The 23455-nt window shown below is 37.9% G+C and overlaps 1 long non-coding RNA gene across 5 annotated transcripts in view; it reads right to left on the bottom strand.

Moving 5' to 3' along the window:
* The window catches only part of LOC106499679 (uncharacterized), a 232340-nt gene that overhangs the window by 140072 nt on the left and 68813 nt on the right, over positions 1-23455 (bottom strand). For all 5 annotated transcript variants that reach the window (XR_010884894.1, XR_010884891.1, XR_010884893.1 and 2 more), the window contains one exon: positions 8589-8744. This is a non-coding gene — a long non-coding RNA (uncharacterized lncRNA). The remainder of the gene's footprint in view (positions 1-8588; positions 8745-23455) is intronic.

Below are 23455 nucleotides of genomic sequence, written 5' to 3'. Positions count from 1 at the left end.
ATTGGGCATGTTCACACATGTCCCACCACATGTAGAGAGCAGAAGGACTTAACCCTAGTTCTAAAACTATGCCCACATAAGCCTACCACAACAGTCAGTTTTATTTTGCTGTTAACACATATTATTTATCTTCTTAGAAAATGAATGTGATGCAAACAAGCATTTCAGAAACAGATTCAAATACTAAGACTGCTGAAGTTGTCTCCTATGCAGCTTTTCCATAATAACAATGAGCTATCAGAGAAATTGAGTAATCACAAACTGAGGGATAACGTTTTAGGTATAGAGAGCAATTACAGTATGGACAAATAAACTGGATGCAGTAAGCTAGGCTGTGATATTGCAACACTACAGCTACTCTGTGCTAATTCCCCATGCACATGTTCTTTACTATGGAGTAAGTTATCTTATACTTACTATGAATTAAGAGAAATCAAGCCTGCAGTTTCCACTGCAGTGCTGCCAGTTCATATTTTCTCTTATAGATGCAGTTACCTGTCTGCCTACCCATCTACATTACAGAATTAAATAAGAGATAATTTCTGTATCAAAAGAAACTATACCAAGGAAAAATTAAAAGGCAGAAGCTTTTAAAACACTAAACTATTTTTAAAATAAATGAATATTCTGTGGAACTTACTGCTGTGTGCTATCGGCCAGATTGAGAGTTTGGCAAGCCTAAAACAAAGAATGGAATATTTACACAAAGATAACTTCCACAGCTACAATAAGCTCTAGATACTCCAAAAAGACACAGACTGTGCAATGTCAACAGGAATATGAACCTTTTTATGTAGGTACCTAAGTGTCTGTGAGATTCAGGTCTCAGGCAAGATAAGATTTACAAATACTACCAACTCACGCACTTTCTGGATTAAGGGAGAGCTGTTTCCTAAACCAGTTCTAGGAGTTCACACTTTTCACTTTGATTGTAATACTGTTACCCTGTTTCTGACAACAGCCAAACTAGAAGAACCATCAGTGTGGCATGTAAGTCCCTGAAAAGCCTGTCTCAGCAATTCACCAGCGACTGGCCTTCGCCAAACCAAGCGCTGGACTTCGCTGAACCAAAGGCAGCAGCATTTTCCAGCCTGGCAGAAACCTACCCGGGCTGAAAATCACCAGCCAGCCGCAGGTGTGACTGTATTTGTTAGCTAGATGCACGTTTTTTTGTTTCCTGTTCAAGTTAATAAAGTAAGTAAATGCTTATATTAGAAGACTTCAAAGTCTCTGAACATGGTATCCTAACTAGGAAAAGCCACATAAAAACCCCAGAGGAAAAGGACAAACGTCACTGTGTGTTTTTACAAAATGAGGCTTGGGGCTGTTGAAACATTTATGATTCTTGAGTAGCTATCTGAATCTGGCAAAACAAGTGTGCTATGCATAACTCTCCATTAAATACACAGCTTCAGCAAAAACGCTACTCTAATTTACTTTCCCAAAGTAGCTCACTTTGAATAGGAAGTGTTTGCTATAAAAGAAAAATTTATTACATATTAACTCTTACTTTCTTAAAATTCTTCATTTCTGAGACGTTAGCAGAAGTGCGAAGATATGCACCTAAGAAAGCAATTCAGCAGCAAGGCAACCGACCCTCTCCAGTAGTAGGTAGGCTCTTTCAATAGTTATTCCAACAGGAAAAGAACACTACTGGAATCATCATATCCTAAATAGCACAAGCATAAACAGCTTCTCACCAGCAGTCAGCAGGATTTGCAGAAGGAGACAAAAGCAAAGGCAAGTTCAATTCAACAGATTTTGGAAATTAAGAAAGTTTTACTTAATTTTAAATTTTCAGGAGCAGCAGATGGGATATGCTGCTCCAACAGGTCAGGCTATTCAATCACAGTTGAGAAAACAAACTGCTTAACTTTCAAAAGCTTTCATTATTAATTTAACTCTGTTCTCACTGAAGTCAGTGGAAACTGCTAACAAGTTTGAGCAGGAGGAGAGTCAGACCAGCCTTGAGCAATATGAGATATTAGATCTTCAACCTCTGCCACTCTGGCCGTTGTTTTATATTCACATATACGTGTACATGGATGTTTCTTGCCTTCTCTTTCATTCCAAAACACATATATGAATGCACTCACAAACACAACATTTGAAATTAAAATTTTAAGTACTCATGTGACTTCTACCAGTATTCATTTCTCCCATTCAGGAAAAAAAAACCAAAAACAAGAACTGTACACCACTCTACTTCAACCACTTTGTGGATAGTCCAGAAAATGCTATAACTGTGGATTTCAGAAAGCATATCTTCTATGCTATACATATATATTTGTCCCATAACATTGCTCATACCTCCACAATTTGGAAAATAGCCCTTCAATATCTCAGAAGAATATATCTGTTCTTACAACAGGTGCAATGCCAATTAAGCTGTCAGGAAAGGTAAGCAGTTACGTGTATGAGTTCCAACAAAACTGCTGGGGTAAGACAGACCGTTCAGAACAGCACCCATCCTACCTGCCCACTGACTTGTTTTATGGAATAAAACATCTGCGCTCAGCCATGCTGGGATCCATGTTCAGATCTCTGAATTTGAAGCAACATAAACAAAACTCTACGTGAGTTTATTACAAGGGCTTCTGAGAAAAGGAAACGGTTGTGTGTAACAAGCAAGTACTTCTGTGAAAAATCCAGAATAGTCATCTCTAGGGGATGCTCTTGCTAGAGAATGAAGCCTTTGCCCTATTACGATCCCTCACAGGAAGAGTGAGGTTAAAAAAATTTGTAAGTCTCAGGCAATCAGTATCTACTGACTACTCAACAGTTTTTCAACCTCGGCTCTTTCAAAACCCGTAACAATGACATAGACATGTAGAGGTCCCCTAGGCAAACACTCCCTAGACAGTTTTGCTCAGGTCCACATATCAGAATACCAGTTTCTCAGAACAGGTCCCTTCTCTGTCCCTTTTTCTGCCCTGTTTCATACTTCTCAGGCAGTCTCTGTCTCTCTGTATCTCTCTCTCTCCCACTATTATGCTCTGAGAACAGTGTCACTCAGAATTGCTGCTCTGGTCATCAAGGTAAGTGCTAAACCACCAGATTCCCTTATGGCATAAGCATGACTTTCCATACATTCATGTGTTCTCCAGCTTTGCGGTTACTCCCTCATGTGTAATGGCAAAAGCCAGCAAACAAGTAGGTTTTGACAAGATTTCCACATACAGTTCTTTTTTAGACAGCACAAGACCCTCACATAAATATATATATACACACACACACACACGCATGAATGTGCACACACACACACCCACACACAAAGACATTAGAAATCTATACACATTTCCCTTTCCTGAACCTCTTTCTGGGCTCAGGTCTCATAGGTCAGGTCTCTTTCACATATGTACTTTCTCAGTATCCAACACTTTCTCTACCAGTTCAGTTATTTTTTGGAACGTGTTTTTCCCTTTTTCCTCCAAATCAGTTGCTCGTCCTTGAGGGGCTGCGCAATCAATTTCCTTCCTCATATCTTTCACTCCTTCTTTCGAGCTTTCTTTAAAATGGTTTCTGTAATTTATAATCCTCAGCCATCTTTGCCAGCTGGTGTCCTTATTGGAACGAGGGACTCAAAACAGTATCCAGTACAGAAACACAAAACCAACCAGGATTCATGCATTTTATATACACAGATTACCCAAGTCTTCATTTTCCAATAAATCTATGCAGTTCACAGTTTCTTACAGTTACCTTTGCTTTGCAAAGAAAACGGTTCAGTGAAGATTAGCCCTGTGAGTGTGTGCACACATTTGGGTACTGCCTGGCTCCACTGCTCAGACTATAACATTCAACATCAAAACTGAAGTAAACATAAGTCATTTCCAAGTTTCTCCAAGACGGCCATTTGTGTCACAAAACCTTTTCCATTAACTTCCAGACATTTGTAGCAAGCATTTAAAGTTGATTTTGCTTACATCGGCTATATCCTGTTAAAGGCAGCGAAAGGAAGAGAATCAAAAGCCCGTCTCTAAACAGACTAATCTTTGATTAATATTGGGCAGTTCTTTAGAGGTTAGAATCTCAGCCAAATATGTGACTTTGGAATTAGAATTGTATAACAAGATTAAAAAGGGGGTGGGCTACGATAATAAAAGAACAGAGAAGATGTTAGAAAAGATAGATTTTTTTTTAAGGTGTAAAATGTCAATTTTAGTGTTAGGATTTCAGAGGTCAATAAGTCATAGCACATTTTGTATACTCACAGTAGTTTATTGCTAAAATCAATTGGAGCTTAAAATGCTATGCAGGTATTTTTGGACTCTGGACACCTATTTGGTAGGTAGGCAAGTTACTCGTACTACAGATGAGTAAAATGAGGCACAGAAGTTGATGTTCTCGGCTAGAGTGAAACAGTATTAAGCAAATCTGCTTTAAAAAACACATGAAGTACTTCACTCAGAAATTATTGTTGATGAAAATCAAGTACCTAATTATAATCAAGTAGTAACAAGTTAAGCTATCATGTGAGAGTAAAAGTGAGATATACACCGAAAATTGCAGGCTTGTTTTCTGGATCCAATATATACGTGCTCACAGTACTTTCCAAACTATGAGTGAGTAAAGCATTGAAAGTAAAGTATTATCTTAAGTCAGGAAATACATCTTATAGTAGATTATTTACCCAGTGCAGTCATCCTATGAAATCAGAATACATCCTTAAAACTGCCATGTGGCCATGCTTTGCCATCAGCTAAAGACTTCTTATTGAAATCTAGCAGATCTTTAAAACTATTATACAATGTCTACTTCAAACATCAGCTTTCGCTATGGACCCAATCCTGTAAGGTGCTGAGTGCCCTCAGTTGCCATTTGACATTCACTGATTACAATGTCACACCTGATTGATAAAAGCCTCAGGACAAGTCATAAATTTATTTAGGATGAGTAAGAGCAAAAGGAAAAGAGCAAAACATAATTGAAAATCGGTGTAGTTTCTGACACATTGGGCAGTAGCACTTTCTTTCATTCCACTGCACTGATGGAAAGTGGCCTAACAAATAAAGAGGAAGAAAATAGGACTCTCTCAGGTGAAAGTTCCATACTATGTAGTCATTGATTTCCTTCTCAGAGCACTACACTGACAACAAAATCTCTTTAAGTTAGTAAATATTAAGGAAAAGGAAGAATGCCTTTTTTTTTTTTCTTTTGACAGTTATACAATATCTAGGCATAATGGGAATAATGGACACTGATATTATTTCATGACAAGCTGTACCAACAGCGGAGAAGTCACCATATCTGTAATGCATAGTAAAAAAAAAAGCTAGATTGTTTAGGAGTGGCACAAAGAGGGAGGGAGTTGTCTTAACTGTAAGAGGTTGTTTGCACATACTATGAACACAATTCATCTCATTATGTTACATCATAATACATAAGAAAATTTAGCAGGAGTATGTCAGTAAAGATGACATCAGCCTTTTATACCTGTTTTTTGCATATTGTGGTCCTGAAAGTATCATCTTCTCTATTGTCCAGAATAATCAACTATTACTAACAAATTGTGTTTACATTCTAATATAATCAAATGGAAAAGTCTCAGAAAGCTCATCCCCATAAAAAATAGGGCACAGTTTAACAGATTTTCAAGGCTAGAAGGCATCATTAGATCATTTAATCTGACCTCCTACACCACACAAAACTTAAAATGTCATACAGTTCTCCTTGTGCTAAGTCAAATAACTTAGACAAAATACCACTAGCTGACTGCACATCTGCTCCACCCTCTCAGAACTGTACTTCCATAGATGTACAGAAAAATATGCATGCTACCAAAAGCTGGAAATGAAAGATTTTAATCCAAAACAGTAGCAATTCTTCCTCTACAGCAAAATACAATTTGTTTCGTACAAGTAGTTATTTTGCAGCCAGCACTAATGAGACCACTCATTATTGCAGCCTGTGCAATTTCTCCCCCAAGTTGTACCCAACAGTGACTGAGAGCCCAAGGATACAAGAATTAGAGCTGTAGTGTCTCTAGCTCATGATTCTTGTTACGTAGCACCAGAATTTGCTTCATTCAGGGGAAACAGCGGAGTTGCCACAGCTTGTGGACATTCATTTAAGCTTCAAGCAGCAGATAAGTTGGCCCAACTAATGATGTATTATACCAACAGAATGATCTTTCGCTAATTGTTCATGTGTCATACTGACAGTAGGAGAGTAAAGAAGGAAAAGCAGTGGCACAAGAACAAAGTTGACAAAAGGCCTGAGAGCAAATGTTGTCCAATGTTAATCATGAGGCCATAAATATGCGAAAAATTTTGACTGGAGAACTTTTATTGGTTACTGAAAAGAATATTTTTTTCCTCTTTCTCCATCCCAAGTTTTGACACTAGTTTAACTCAGAATTTCAAGACTGGTAAATTTTTAAGTAGATGGGCATGCCTCTTAACAAACTGACTTCACAGCAATTGCCTGCAAATACCCATGGTGCTTAGTGGCTGGGAAATGGGAGGAATCAAATGTTAAAAAACAAGTCGTCACGTATTGTCTTCAGTAAGAAAATCTCTAGCCATATTCATCAGTGAATTTGAAGAGAAGGATGTAAGACATGTTTTTCTTAGGAACATACAGATGGTCAATGATGGAGTTTGCACGTTGCATTTCTTCAAGCCCCTCTTTTGTACTCAATATTTGACGCTAATAGTGAACCATTAAGTGTATCTATGTTATATGAATGGTAAATATGATTAATGAAACCGACTCAAAAATCTGTAGTTAGGATCTGGGGGGTTTAATTATTAAATTACTTTTTTTTAAATTACTGTTTTTTAAACTGTTAAAGAACTTTATCAGTGTTTTATCTATTAGCAAAGTAGATCTTCAGGAATAAAAAAGTTACGAAGGCTGACATTAAATCAATTTGAGAACAACACTACTGGTAGCGGGTAGGGGGTTTTCAGGTTTACACTTTAACTGCATTAAAGAATTCTGAAGAAACAAAAAAAAGATTTAAAATTTTTTTCAAAATAGCTTCAGAATGCAGCATAACCCAACTTTTCTAATACTTCCGCCATAAGCAGTGTTGAAAGCTAACTTTCCCTTTTAGTATGACAGGTAGAATTGTCACTTAGACCATCAAGCCATTAAAACAGTTTTTAAAAAGTATTTTGTAGATTCCATAACACTAGCATTCTAGATAATTTTCCAGTGCCTTTTCAATCAAGAACATTTGGCTAAAATTGCACTATCTGACCTTTCGATTAATGGCCCTGCCTCTTGCCTGTCATACTAATACAGAGTTTGGGGAATAGTTAGGATTCATCTGGAAGCGATATAATTTCTGCCTTTGTCTTTCTTTTCTGGACGCTAATGGCTTTTTGTCAGTCCTCTTCACTCAATGTATGACACATAGCAATTCTAGTTAAGTTGTCCATTAACTTCAAGCATTATGACAAGAACAAAGCAACTTCTTAAAGAAGCTGAGTTTAGCTATATAGATTAAATTTCTACAAATCCTTTGCTTATAAGGTGCTGCTTTCAATTGTGACTAATGTTTATCTGAGTGCAACAGTATCCATTACTAATTAAAACAGGCTGCTTAAACAAATATAAAAGGTCACAAGGGCTGTAGATTCAATGTATTAGTGTTCCTGTTTTGTTTCTCTCTGTTTTACTGTCTTATGATTTGGGGTTTTTTTCTTCAAGTTATCTATTTTTCTAAGCAAGAACTGCAGAAAACAAATCAACAAGCAGAAAGCCACAATAGGTGGTCTGAAGTCCAAGGCCTCAGTGTGGCACTAAATGCTACTTTCTTAAGATCATGCAGTATACAGTGTTCTATAGCAGACACAAGCAGAAATTAATACATTCATTTCTATGGAGACTTTCAGGTCCAAAGTTACAAACTACTAGGGGAAATAGATTCTGTCAGGAAAACTGACACATGTAGTTCTGCAAGCCTTTCAAAAATGTTTCTTCTGTTTAAATATTTATCACTGAGGTACAAATAAAATATCTGTAACATCCTATAAAAATAATGTGCATTGGATGACTTTTAGAAATATGTTTGACTGTACAATATTTTACTCAGTTCTACCAATCAGACATCTGGTCATGTCTGCAGTAAGGCTGCGATACAAAGCATTTCAGTTCCAGTTTTATGCCTTATACAGTTCTAAATAAAAAGGAATTTCTTATCCCTTATCACTAGGTCACCAATCAGAGAGGAAGTTTCTAGGAGTTGCAGAGAGGTTTGAGAAGTGGAGCTATCTTTGCTGGAGCTTCTTTTAGCCAGATAACACATCAGGGTATCATTTGAATTTAGGTTACATTTAGGCCTATGTGGCAAAGGTATTTTACTCAGTTCTAACTCAACTGTATATTTGGTCTGATTCAGTTCTGGTTGAAGTTAACAGCAGTTTGCCTCTTCCCTATCCAAATTTTCCTAGGACCAGCCATGCCTATGAAATTACACTTGTAGCCATGCTTTTCTGTGTCCCCCAGTGACGTGAGGTCTATCTTAAGCCATGGGCACAGGCACACAGCCTAAAAACAAAGCCTGACAGGGGAATGGTAATCTTCTATTTGAAATTGTATTTTGCATAGGGTTTTTTGGATACAAAGGTCTGTATTACCTGGTATTTCCAGATCTCCCTGAGCCTCCTTCTTTGGTTTCTCACCTTGGGCTAGACCAAGAGTAATGAGGCAGCTATGCTCTAGTCTCCACATCACCTTGTCTTCCATTCCCAAATGTCTAAAATCATTCAAGATCTCACTTCAGCTGAGCCAATCTGCAAAACAATGAATAAAACAAACTTTGGTCATAAATAATATGCAACCTTGACAAAAAATAATTATTTTTATGACCAGAACTATCCAGCTATAGCAGAGGACACTGCAGTGTCCAAAAAAGAGAAGGCAACTTTCATAAGTCTTTAAAACGTAATGAAACTCTAAACTAAGTCTCAAACCACGAACCTGTTGTGCTTGAACTTGAATGACTTCTCACTCTATCGTATGCCAAACAACATTCAGGAGATGCCTTATTTCAGAATAGACTAAAATTATATACAGCAACATCTGTGTGTGTGTGCACCGTGCTGCACATTCTGCCGTTTCTCTCTTGCCAGCCCTTCATCTGAACCCCTTCCCTCAGAGGGTGACAGGCAGTGCATTAGTGTACTGTTAGCTTGCTCTTCAGTGAGCAATCATCTCCCTCTGATGTGTGTGTCTTAGGGCACCTTCAATGAAAAGTACTTACCTATTCCCCAGAGTGCTGCCCTTTCTTTCTTCATCCTCTCAGATTAAAAAAAAAAAAAAGCTGAGTCATATTAAGGATTGAGAAGGAACTGGTCAGGTGAGTGAGAACCAACAGAAAGAACCTGTTTTCCCTGATCCCTGGACCTCTCTGTTAATCTGAATCCCACAGATGAAAATAACTTGCTGGGTACATTTCAGGCAAGGCCCCACGCTCAACAAGGTTCAGCTGCAGAGTGCAAGGTTGGTGGTGGAAGGGGAGAGAGAAAGGTAGTGTTGTTTGTGGCAAGGACAGCTGAGAAAAAAAAAGCAGTCACACACCTGATGTACCACCAGCACTCGAAGTGCTCAACTTTGTACAGGCTGATATCTCAGGCGCCATTAAGTCAGGGGAACAGCAGATAGAAAATTCTCCAAAAACTTCTGTGTCAGTTATTTGGCATTATGGATATCATCTTCTAGGTGAATCTAGACTCACAGGCTCAGATATCAAAATAAACACTGAAATAGCCTTGTACAACCTGCTAAAAAGCTATGTGGTTTCATCCTTTTACTGACTTCCTTCTAATGGTCAGTGCAGTCTTATCAGAACTGCTTTTGGATTAAGTTTGCCTGTCAGATGACAGAGCAATGCTGCCCTGGTGACCCAGGCTAACAAGAGGCGGTGAGCTGAAGCTCCCACAGAAAGGTATGGCAAGCAGAAAGGAATCTGCACGAGGCTCTGGGAGGCTGCAGAATCCCCGTGGATTCTTACCGCTCAGCTCTCTTCCCTCCTACGTCAGATCAATCCAGTAAGAGCTACTTGAATCACTCGCTGACACTGTATTTTCCAGGCGGGTTGCCTGCCTCTCCGTCTGTCTGGCACGCATTCAGTCCATCCACTCAGGTAGTTCACCGCCTGCTGAGGAGGTCTAGCCTGCACATGCCTGCATGTCCATTTAGCTTGTCCATGCCTTGGACACATTTACTTTAGATTGCTGAAGAAAGACTAAACATGATTGTCTCCCTAACCACATCTAACCACACCACAGATTTCCAGTTTGAACCCCATTACCAATAGCTATGTGAGGATTTGAGAATGCACAAGCTTTTGAAGTCCCCATTTCTTAATTGTGGGATAGAATCAACCCCCTGTTGTCACCTCTCTTTCATCTTCATAGTAGTGTGGCTATGTAGTGCATGACAACACTTTATTATATACACAGACAATGCAGCTGTGTAATAATGTTAGCTTTGTCCTTCAGCGCAAAATCATTTCTCTCTAATGTGTGTGTCTTAGGACTCATAACACTGAGATATCTGAAAATGCTGATTCTTTGTCATTTTGCCAAGTTCTGCAGACTTGTAGCATTCATTTAAAAAATTTCATTCAAGCATCTGCACTGAACACAGAATTCACAACAAGAACAACAAAAAGAGACATTCGTTTGATGGTACAACTTTACTGCTTTGTGCAACCGGTCACTGCAGCTCAGAGTCACTGACAAGGGATTACACTAAAGGCTACTCCTTCGTCTTCTATATGTAACTAGACAGATTATACTAAAAGGCTGCTCTTTGGTTTTCTGTACGTAACTAGACAATTTCCATTTAAGACAAAGACCTAAATTTCAAGGGAAAAGACATCTAATTCTTAAGGTTAGTTACATGCTTAAATGCCTTAAAGAATTCCAGACGTTAAAGTTAGGAAAAGGAATTGTTGTTTTTTTTTTAAAAAAAGTGTGTGTGCCTGTGGCGGGGGGGGAGATTTTAAAAATGCAATGAGCCACAGAGCATTTTTCAAAGCAAAATGCTTTCATGTCACCTCTGAGGAGTATATATTTGTGTATGCGTATGTCCATACAGACATACACACTGAAATTAAGGCTACTTGCTCTCATCTGCTCTGATGCAGCTCTTTCTGATACCATAATTGAGGGAATGTAATAGAAGGAAATCACACTAGCTGAGATAGATGACTCATGTTCAGATGATTTTGGTAAGTGAGTCAGGGAGAAATAGAAGGGTGAATTACAATGTAATGACAGAAATCAGTTTTTATGTGAAAAATCAGATGATGGATTTATATGACACAAGAGCATTATCCAAAATCACTCTGTAACATGGGAAGGTGGCTACATTATAGGCTGAAGGAGAAGTTGGCAGTGATAGACATTGATATTAAACGCACAGGAGAGTAAAAAGACATTTTCCAGGTCTAGTAGAAGCTAACAAAACATTACATACAGACACCATTCAAAGGAACCAGCATGAGCTGCATGGACAATGAAACCCCGTGTTCTACCAACATACAACATCTTATCTTAAATGTTCCTAACAATGTAGTTTATCATGAAATGTGAGGCTCATAAAAAGCTGAATGGAACTACTATAACGTTGTCTATAACCTAACTGTGACTAAACAGAGAGCTGATAACACTTCCTTCTGATTATACAGTGTCTGCATAAATTAAAGAATGATAATTATGTCAGGAGCTACACATTAGTGAAACTGATTTTAATATATTGTGAAGTATATTGGTACTATTTACTATTAATCAACGTACATAAAAACTTTGCTTACTCTTGTTTTGCTTCCAGCATGCTGTGTATATTAACCTGTCCAACTTTACATCCTAACCAATTGTGACTATTACATCCATATAATTTATCAGATTTTAAAAAAATTTAAACTCAAGCAACACCTTTCCATATGGCCAATTAGTGAAGTCATAAAATGCAGCAAATATATGATGCTGTATTGAACATCTGTGCTGGTTATCCTATGGGAATTTTTAATAAAGGACCAAACAGCATATTGATGTTAATTCTATGTTACCGGGACTTTAAATAAAAAACTAAAATAAATAGCATCCATTAAACTGATCATACTGTTGTAACTCAAATTGTGTTTATTATGCTAATGGAACATGAAATTAAGAAAAAGACCTTTATGCCAGTGGAATTAATTAATGAGCTTTATGAAGGCATTGGGATGTAATTTATTTCTAGATAAGTAAGTCTAATTTGCAGTTCCATGGGTCTCTGCAATGCTGATTGTAATAGTTATTCCTGCAGATGTGCTGCTCACAGCATGTCTTTCCATTAGAACTGAACACCTCATTATATAAACTGTACCTAATTAAACATAATACAGTGGTGACTTGTTAAACTGGCCTTTTTAAGTCAGCAGCTGCCTAAGCTAATAATACCGTACACAAGATTTATATCATCTACCATATAATACTGATATTAAAATATACTGCCCAAGGGATTGATAACTAATTTACCAGTATGTAACAGGTACACTTCAGATCCTACAATGGAGGTTAAAGACTACTAGCCTATAAAAATCAAATGAATTCAAGTGTATTTGGAGTTCTTAATAATTATGAAAGTTTTTTAAATAACTGTGTTCTTTTTAACAGGTTATTTTAAAAAACAAAATCAGAGAATAACTCCTGTCCTATGTCCTTTCTCCATATCTGACGAGCTGTTTTTCTTAAATGGTCGGTATTATTGCAGTATCTGAACACAATTAGATATGTGCAGGCTCATTTTATTTCAGGCAAACCTAACAAAGAAACCCCTAAAAACAGATCCAACTCTTCCTTGAACTTTGAAAGTTTGATTCTGGAACTACTCTAGGACATGTCCGTCCTTCCACCAAAATGTAAATGTATCGCATATTCAAAAGTATGGCAGTCTGTCCCCATGAAGTCTGCTTATTTCAGTCAAAAAATCAGACAGTCGGAAATATATTGAGAACACGTTGATTCTCTCATGAGATAAGATAGGAATATTCAAAAACTACACAAGAACAGATTTTGAACAAACAACGTTTGACCCCGAAAACTTTCACATTACATATACACTTTCTGGTTTAAGATTTGTTTTCTGCTGCTCTCTTCTCCAAACGCTGAATGCCCTGCCATTTTGAGTTGCAGCGCAGAGTGGCGTGCGCATGAACTCCCTGCCGCCGCTCTTGCCGTTTTGCTGATCTCCGTACGAGGCAGACATGCTGTGCTGCAGCTCTCCGAGGGGAACGCTGCAGCCGTCGCAGTCGCCCTCCAAAAGTCGCGATCCTGCCCCACCTGCCGCCCGCTCTTGCTCTTTCCCGATGCGGAGCCAGGGGAAGCCACGTGCTCGGCCCTGCCTCTTGCTGCCACTTCTCCTCTGAACCACAAAGAAAATGAGACTCCAGTCCTAAACATCTTTTCACATCTGTTGTTCCAAGCAATAAACTTAAGCACATGCTTAAATTTAGTCAAAGACTTAAGTCCATCAACACCAAGTACCAAGACAAATTCAAAGTTAAGAAATGTTGAAACGTTTACTCAGTCAGGACTTCAGCTTCCCCACAATATTCACTCTCTTGTACAACCTTTTCTTGCCCATAGAAGCTAGAAAACACAAAGAAAAGGAAAAGTGACGATATTACTTGAAGACCATCACTCAGACTCTTTTCAAGTTTGGGGGGAAAAGATTCAGATTTGCTCTGAACCGCTTTCCCTGTCTTACTGACCACATTACAAAAAGACGGTGCTTTTAAATCAGCCATTACTTTATCTCTGTTTTCAGTAAGCTGTGACAATCTAACCATAACCCTTTTCTATAGACAACTACTCTGATAGCAAACCCTGTCACTCTCATAAACCTTAATATCTGCAGCGTCATACTTTACTTTCAAGGATTCTTAGTAAAGACAGTTTGACAGCGTCCGCTCTCTTGCCAGAATCCCAATATCATTCTGAAGTGTAGTCTGAAATATATGAATTATCTGCAAATTAAAGTAAAATTACAGTTTATGCTAGAGTTACACATTCCCAGAAAAAGGACCTGTCTTGTCTTAAATGAAGCAAAACAAGTAACAGAACCAGGCGCAACTTTATTTCATTGGCAGAAAAAATACAGCAGGCCTCCCAACTGAAACAGCTTGTACACAACCGGCTCGTCCTACCGACAGACCAGGGTTGTCAGGGCAGAGCCGAGAGTGGCCTCTGAAGGAACGTGGATAAGGAATACAACAGGTTTTTGCATGAGATCCTGTGATTAGAAGCAAAGCCTGTAGGAGAAATAGCTACAAATGTAGAAATTGCACCATAACATTCTGTTTGACCACTGCCTTCACCAAGGCTGCATTTTAATCTCCTGGTTGTCATCATTTACTTCATGCTTTTAAGAGAGAGTCCTCCAATTACTACCCAAAGTATTTAATTCTTGCTCTGCAATGTCATAGCTTGGGATCTTTATTGTAAAATCCTTTATTATAAAATTTCTGGACTAAAACCACTCTCTTTAAAAAATGGTATTGTTTAAATTCAAAAACAGACCTGTTTTTGATAGAAGTCCTATTTAACTTTGTAATCTCTCAGTAATCAAATATGAAATATAACAGAACAGCAACATAATTTGATGTGAGAGTAGAATTTAACAGAATCAATCCTGATCATGAGCACCATGGGTCCATGATAATTATTATTTTTAATTAAAGTATTCCAGATATGAACTAATTTTCTTTGCTCACTACTTTTATTGTATCACTTGATTTGAAATGGGAACAGTGAACACTTTGAAAAAGGGTTGACAGAGTGTCTTGTTTCACAACAGATCCAGGATACTTCTGCATCCTCTGCCAAAATGCGTTTTAGTAACTTACCACAGCTGAACTCCTCCATGACTTATCACAGATAGCCTCTGCTTCTTAAAGCAACTCAAAACTACAAAAATATTTTCCCTGTACCTTCAGTACTAAAAACACGCAACAATCTCACCAAAGACTTCATCAGATCTAGAGAACTGGCTACGTGTTGGATCTTGAACTTGACAAGCATTTTCGAATATGAAGTTATTTTAAAATTAGCAATCCTTATCTGTTTCTCAAAATAGAAGACAAAAATCCTGTCATTATGCTCCCCAACTACATACCAAAATAAAAAATATTAAAGATAAACAGAAGTCCAAAAAAATATAAACTTCTTTTACAGGATCAATAGAAATTTTATGAAATTAATTCAAATTTCAATTATTTTATTCTACCGTTTTTCATTATGGAGCTGTTTTACACTTTCTTACTCTGAGTCTGGAGAAAAAAATTCAAAAAAACAAGGGTGGCTTCACAAGCTTACTACTGTGGCCAAGTTTCTCAGGTTCATTTACAGATTCAGGAAATCAATGAAATTGAGTGAAATATCAACATATTTTGATGCTCACATGAGCTGAACTTCCCAAGCCCTTCAGGGAAAGTGACTCACAACTGGTATGATCTCACAGGGGCCCGAGAATACTGGCCTGAGAGTTGTACTATCTACCTAACTTCTTTGACAATTAAGGACTATGCACACAAGCAATTATCCTGGAAGCAATAAAAAGACCTTAGACCATCACTTGTAGCTGATCTTCAACCTTCTTGGAAGAAAAAGGAGGACAAACACCTGGGACCAAATAAAGACTCTCAGCAACATTTCTGGCTCAGGGAAACAAAAAACTTGCAATAATATGATCAGCAAAAAAGAAAAAGTTCTTTATTAAAGACCTAACCAAGAAACAGTTTTTGTTTAAGCAAATTGCTGCTAGTATGAAGTCAAAAGAAGCTGCTACCATAAAGCCAAAAGAAGCTGTTGGGTGAAAGAAAACGTTCTGAAGTTACTCATGTCGTTCCTTTCAAACCAAATGCAGAAGGTTATTGTCAGCTGTTTTGCCAAAGACTTTATTCACAGATTCTCTAAAACACTAATCGTCTTCCTGGAATTATTCACTATATACAAAGAGTAATTTAAATAATTATTATGATACCATCACCTGAAATAGCAGCATCAAATGGTGATTTGGGACAATTACAGGAAATAAAAATAGCAGCTTCTTCCAAATATCTCTAGACTTATTCAAAATCTGTGTCTGGGTGAAGGGAAGCCTCCTAAATCGACCCCCAGGCAACAGAAAAATCAGAGAAAAGTTCCATCCACTGATGTCTCACACTATCACTTCTCCTCGAATAGGACAATCATTTTTTAAAACCCTGAATTTTTTTTTTCTAATGACTGGGGAGGAAAAGAGAAAATAAGGAATATGCACACATTATTTCTAGTTCATTCTCTTGCCAAAACTTGGGTTTTGTAGCACAGTGAGGTCACAACCACTCCCTGACAGAACAGAAGAGATCTGACAAGTTTGTTGATTGCTGACTAAGTTACAGCACTAAAATTTTTCCAATTATAACAATATTTTCATGATTTGCAAGGTCCATTTCCATTCCCCATGTGCATAACTGTAAAGAACACTAATGCAATGTAGTGAGTAGGATTCAGACAGTCGATTCTGCTCCCATCAGTGACAGAAATCTCCACTGACTTCAATGTAAATGGAATCAGGCCCTTCATGTACGTATTAAAAAAAGCAGACATTCCTATCTTAATATTTTCCGAATGCAGGCTTTTGATGGGACAAAGGAGATAAGACAATCTGATAAAAGTAACATGAAAGCATATTATTATCTATACTATCTCTATTATAAGACATAAAAAAACTCTATAGTGTATATATATATTACTATAAGCTGCAATGAAAGTTGACCTGGTTTCTAGAGGGCAGTTTTTTAAGTATGATGCTGCAGCAGTTTTCAATGACATACATTTCTACAACATTTCTCAAGCCACTGAAAATTAGATATGTCTGCAAACTACAATATAAATGCAGCAGAATTTTATCTTATCCCTTCTTGGCTGCTAGCTATAAAGTAAGTGTTTCAATATTATTTTCTATATAAGCATGAATCACTAAGGCTCTTCAGAATTTTTTTAGAAGACAGACATTATTATTTTTGTCATTGTCATTAACAACAAGAAATATCACTACTTTTTAATTCCAAGTTGTCTTTCTTCCCTCTCTGGAGGTTCCCACACAGAATCACCCTAGAATGCATTTTAAAAGCACAGGCATTTTGAGTTAGATTTCCCCAACTTCATTACCAAATTCTCATAGTACCAAGGTGCAGAGCAGTGAAAAATGCACAGAAGGAAACATAATCCCCACAACTAAGGGGAACTCCCGTTCAGTGAGTGACAAATCAGCAGTGGAAGATAGTAGGGTGGTTTCTGCACGTTCAGCAGGGCTTCGTGGAGAAGAGACTTAGGCTGTTCTCACTCAGATGTCCCCAGGAGATATAGGGTAGTCCTAGCACAATCAGGTGACATTTTTTTCAAGGCCCAGAACACACTGCACTGAATTAAAATCTAATACATTAGGAACTGTATTAGAGTAGTACTTAGTGACTTCAGCTATGCATATTTGATGTGCTCTGGAGAGTTTAAACTCCACAGGGAATGACTTACACAGGGTGGGAAAAAAGGAATGTTATTGACTGCATGAACAGGGAGTTGAGTCAGGAAGTTTTCACAGAAAGCTGTACTGTGCTACTGGATGACTACACTGTGCGAGGGAACCCCCAGCCAACTAGATCCCAAGATAACACTGCTTCTTGCCAAACACTTCCTAGTCTCCAGCCTGCATCAATTACTGAAACACACCTCATAAGACCCAATGTAAGTAGTGTTAGCAAAGTTATTTTTCTTGAAACAGAGACAATCACGAATTCAACATATAACTTAAGGGAAAGGCAGTTAGTGGGAGAAGGTGAAAGAAAAAAAATGCAAGAATGCCTTTGATTCATCCTTTCTGTGCATACTGAGCCAGATTCGTAGCCAATGCATAGCCTCATTTTTCCATTCATACCTATTTAGCTATGATATTCTCTACAACTGGCATGTTTAGCAGCAGGGCTAAGAACAAACTTGTAGATCCAGCCTTAGTACTTTCCAAACCCCTGCACAAGTACGTAAGATGGCAAAGGGTCATAGAGCTGCCCACATTTCTACCCTTTGCCCAACCACATCACTACACATCACCCATGAGCTGAAGATGTGCTCCAGTCACCAAGGTAGCTGTCAGGCCTAAGGCTTGCGGACTAGTGCAACAGCTCGGTTAAAACTAGAAATGCATGCACAAATTCTGACCTCCAGTGAAAAAAAGAATGCATATCTGTGCTCCTTTTTTGCTTTATTGGTTTCCCACCAAATCTGCTAATTTCACTATACTTTTTCTGACTTACTCCAAATTCACAACTTCTGAATAATCACATTTGCAGCTCTGCTAATTTTGCTGCTTTGGGAACATAGCAAAGTCTGGCTGCCACAACTGTGGTTCTTTTGTGTTCAAAACTGCATCATTTATGTATTTAAAAATACATATGATATTTATAAAGCCTACTCAAAACATTACCAAATTGTCCCATTTTCATGTTTTCATGACAATTTGTATGTTTTCCATATGGGCAAGTGCTGACAATATGATACAAGCTTAATGGAACAAACTGTGGTTTCTCTTTATTGTCTTGGCATCAAAAATCTACACTTGCAGAAAAATAACTCTCTCCAATATTTCCCAGGGATGAATTTTCATTAAGGCAATATTAAGTGCTGCCCTCTCTCTCATTTTATTCAAAAATGAGCCAGGAATTTTCACTGCTTACCTCACCATCATATCTGAGAGCATTATAAAACTATTGAGAAAAGCAGCTGATACCCAGACAGTGCAGAATTATTCAGCCGAATGTTCTGTAACCTATTGTGAGCTTCACAGAAAGACTCAGGGTTTTTTTTTGCCTCATTCTCTATCCACAGGCAGAGAGAAGCCATTCCTCCTGCACTGTCCTTCTATTTCTGTTTTCTCTCTCCAACTCTCCAGAAGCAGGAAGAGTTAATGCCTGCAAGCATTAGGAGAAGGCTGTGCTAAAAGACTAAGGCTGAAAAGGCTGACAGTAAATGATATCCTTAAAAGTTCCCAAAGACTCCAGTGTGGCACTGAAAAGAGCTATTATTCCTATCCTCCACCAGCATATGTACTTCAGCTATCCCCATCCAGTGTCTGCCTCCCTCTTCCTTCCTTATTGCAGAGCTGTCCTTTCCTTCTACCTTTCTCCTCCTCCAATTACTGCAGTCCTAATGTAGAGAAAGCTTTCCCTGACCTGAAGCTCCTGGGTAGGCAGTCAGATGAGCTAGCTTTCTCTTCATTTAATCTAGCTCCTACACACCCTTCACAACATGACAGGCATGTCAAATGAGCCATCCGCCAGGCCACTGACAGCAGTTTCTGGGGCATAAGAGAGGCAGTTGATGGAGAGGAGATTGTTGGAGGGAGTCAGGAAGACAGGAAGCCATAGGTAATATCACGAGTGCCTGCTGAAAGCTGACAACTTAATGGGTATGATACCGCTGGTTATTTTACGTACCTCAAGTTTTGGTCTTGAATAATACACTTACTACTGAGAAGTTAAAGTGGGAAATAGATTTTGCCAGTGTTAATAACACAGGCTAATAGAAGTTAGAAGTTGTGGGTAATAGGCACCACCTCAGTCAAAGTCTGAAATTTGTTTTAACTTCCTGAGAGGTGAGTGTTGATGAAAGTTGCTGTGCTGATAGAACAAAAACAAGTTAATTCATCCACAGCAAAAGTAGCTTGTTCTGGACAGCCTGTCTCTAGGACAGGGATGGTTACTGGGCAATCTGTTTAAGAACCAGGTTAAAAGATAGCTGACTCAGATATTCTCTGAAAGAGCTTCCTATTAACTAACTAGAGATATTCAACCATGAGTTAGAGCCTCTTCCCATTAGGAGAAGAAAGCAGCACTTCCACCAACTGTTCTCGTCTGAGGTGACTCACCTCAGTGACACCACTGTCCCTAGACGTGCATATGGTTCCATTTGCACCTCCCACGTCTGACGGGCAAATCTGCAGGGAGCACTAGAAAAGTGCACAGATTGTCACTCCATTTCTTAGCAAGACTTCTTTCTTGCCAAGTGCCTTTCTATACATGGGAAAGGCACTTCAGCACAGTCTTACTGCCTTCTGCACAACACACCACATCATCCTGTTCTCACAGCAAACACTAACACTTCTGTGAATGCAAACAGGAGTGCAGATGAGCTTCAGCAGAAGTTTTCATTGTTGGTATTCTGCAACTTATTGTATTCTGTTTATTCTGACTCTTGTTTTCATCAGCCACGATCTTCATTTTCTTCATTTCATTACATTTCCTTTAAAGGAGCTTGTGGCTGAGGTCTAAGAAAGTTCAAATAATAATTACTTTCATCTTCTTCCTTAGCAGGTTTTTTAGATCTCTCAGTGACATTTACAAGATGAGCATTAACAGAAACAAAATGAACTTTAGAGGAACAGAATCTAATGATGACTTCTCTCTAGTTCTACTTCTGGATTGTTTTCATATTAGGTACAGTACACATATATAGCTTAATTAGGACAAAATCTCTGCTAGCATATGATCTCATCCTTTGCAAAACTACCAAAGTTAGTAGTGTTGAATAGGCTGTAAATCAATCTGATATTTGCACATAGTGTTGAATCTCTCTCACCAATTAAGCACGGTTGTGGATAAGCTCTGGATCCAAAAGTTCACATGATGGAACTTTTGGCACAGAGCTGAATGCTCTCCATTAAGAAGTACAACACGGAGTCATAAGCTATATTCTGCACTGGTTCATTTATCATCTAAGCAGAGTCTTGATTAAACACCTGTCTGTTCCCCTTATTTGTCAATAGCTTGTATATCAAGGAACTGATTGCACAGTAACAGGGAGAAAGTTTGCAGACAAGAAACCACTGAGTCTATTCTGTAAAAAATAATGGAATTACTGAAATTAGGTAAACTTCCTGGAAGCTGCAGGATGGATTCTACTGCAATCATCACCTAATGTCTAAAAACTGAACAAAATTGCTCATTTGCTCAAACTTGCTCATGGAGCAAGTTGTCATCAGGCTAGTGATGATTCACATAGCATTGAAATCTAATAATCGACATAGTTTGATTTTGAGCTTTCGCTTTAGTTCTTCATGATCAAAGTGATATAATAGTGATCAAAATCATTAATATTAAAAAATTGTGTTGCGATAAGGTGAAATAGTACAAAATATAGACCACTGGGCAGACACTCTCCCAAGGGTTTTTTTTTAAAGAAAATTAACAAGAATTCTGTTAACAGGAAGAATGAAAATGGAGGGGAACAGGAAGATTTTTGCCTTTTCTCCAGGCCCAATTAGGAGCGGTAACTCTCCCAGGGTAACCTGACCTATGAATTACAGTGAACTGAATTCCTTGCTTTTCACAAATCATTTGTAAATCATTTTTTCAGATTATTCATCATACTATTTAATCAATTTCAGTTATGTTCAAATGTTCTTTTTCTTCTGGCACTTTTCTGCTTTTCACCCTTACAACTTGCACTACAGTTAAAATATAACCATCCCCAAAAGTACTGATACATATGGTTGCTAACTTTGTGTGCCATTTGCTAAGCATTTTATAAAACAGAACTACAGCACATGTATCAACAAAAACAGACAATAGAAGTCATTTCAGGAATGATAATAGACAGTGGTCACATCACTTGCATTCTTACCAGGAAATTCAAGTTTTATCTGCTGGACAAAAGGGCCTGACCAGCCCTGGTAATGGGAAGTGAGCCAGAAAAGAAAGGCAGGTTTTAAAAAACTTCCCACAGAAAGATTCCAAGAGTCAAAGGACGCAACAGGATTTGGAATCTAATGCATTCCCTTCTGACTTTTTTCTTTCATACAAATGTATTTGAGATGTACAAACACTCAAAGCCTAAACCCTTTTTTTTAACATAAATTTGATTTTTCTACCTTAATTATTGTTTATATTGTGCATCATTTAGGTGTGATTATGTTATATTTAAGTATTCCTAAATTAATTCACATTAATCTAGTTACCTAAATTACATTTGAAAATTTATTTTAATGTGACATCCTGTTAATTTGTTCCTTTGGTACTTCAATCCTGCATCCCTGGGGCAATGCAACTATATCCCATCTCTAATGCAAGAGTTTCAAAGCTCCAGTACAGCATACAAACTTAGGATAGTAGGAATTGCCATACATGATCAGAATCACAGACCATTTGGTCTAACATCCTGTCTCCTGCTGGGAAGATGCTCCAGGGGAAAGTGGAAGAAACCCAGCAGTAAGCAATAAGGATATATAACTGCAGTATAGTCACTTGACGCAAACAAGGAAAACAGCAAACCAGTGATTTTATGGACAGCTACCGTAAGAGCAGAGATGAAAAAAACAACAAGAAACAGTTTTGAGGAACGCTACTATGCTTCTTTTCTCTAAGTTTTCATTCTAACCACTCTTGATAAACCCTTGGTATTGCAGCATAGGCTACAATTAAAATTACTTTTCAGAACACAGCTATGGGAAAGAGAGAAAAACGTGCACTTACTCTATACAGTGCTTTTTAACAAGTGCTGTCCAAGTGGCCCACAAATTTTTATTCAGAGAAAATCTCTGCTTTTGCTTATACCTGCTTAAATCAGGAGGAAATTTAATTGTACTGCTTTTGGTTTAGAATGGGGTAGTGAAAAGTTGAATTCAGCCATTATGCAACACTAGGACATACCTATGCAGTATGTATAAAACATACAGAGGTTCATGATCTTTGCCAACAACTGAATTACAGCAATCCAAGGCCCTATATATAGGGAACATGCCCTGATAAAAATCACAGTTGCAAAAAACCCCACTCCCCTTACCCTCACACAAGCAGAGCATTCCACTAGGGCTGAAAGGGCTTAATTTTTGTCCTCTCTGTAGACTGGACTTCAATCTGCACAAAATCTGAGAAGGGAGACCTTCATTCCCCTTCACTGAAAACTTTCACAGTAAGCCTCTCCTAGCCCTTTCATGAGAAGGCCCTGCATAAAGGAAGATACTTACTGAATGAAGGTTTAAAATGAGCTTCCCAAAAAAGCATAGGTCTTCTGCAATAAAACCTGCCTCAGATTTTGCAAATCTGGGAAAATAAAGAAAAAAAAATCTGGGAAGAAGGGAAGATCTTCTTGAAGCACATGAAACCAAGTCTTTTAGCAGTGACAAGACAATAGCTCCACATAATGATTTTTTTTATATATTTTTTCTTTACCTAAAAGTAAAAGAAATCCAACTTCAAGATTTTTTCAGAAAACTATGTTAGGAATGTCACATGACTGCCCAGAAACTCAAAATCTTTTTAGTTCTACACCTTTTGCGTATACATTACAGTACAGTCTAATAATCACTTATTTGTCAATATCATTTTTTTCTCCCACAAACTCAGACAGATGTAATATCTTACAATATTTTTCACTGCCATAATGGCCCAGTATGTCTTTACTGACAGACTTTTATATGA

The sequence above is a fragment of the Apteryx mantelli genome, chromosome 8 (assembly GCF_036417845.1).
Source record: "Apteryx mantelli isolate bAptMan1 chromosome 8, bAptMan1.hap1, whole genome shotgun sequence".
NCBI classification, from domain to species: Eukaryota; Metazoa; Chordata; class Aves; order Apterygiformes; family Apterygidae; genus Apteryx; species Apteryx mantelli.
The sequence above is the reverse complement of the archived record's forward strand: the minus strand, read 5'-3'. Positions and strand labels throughout refer to the sequence as shown.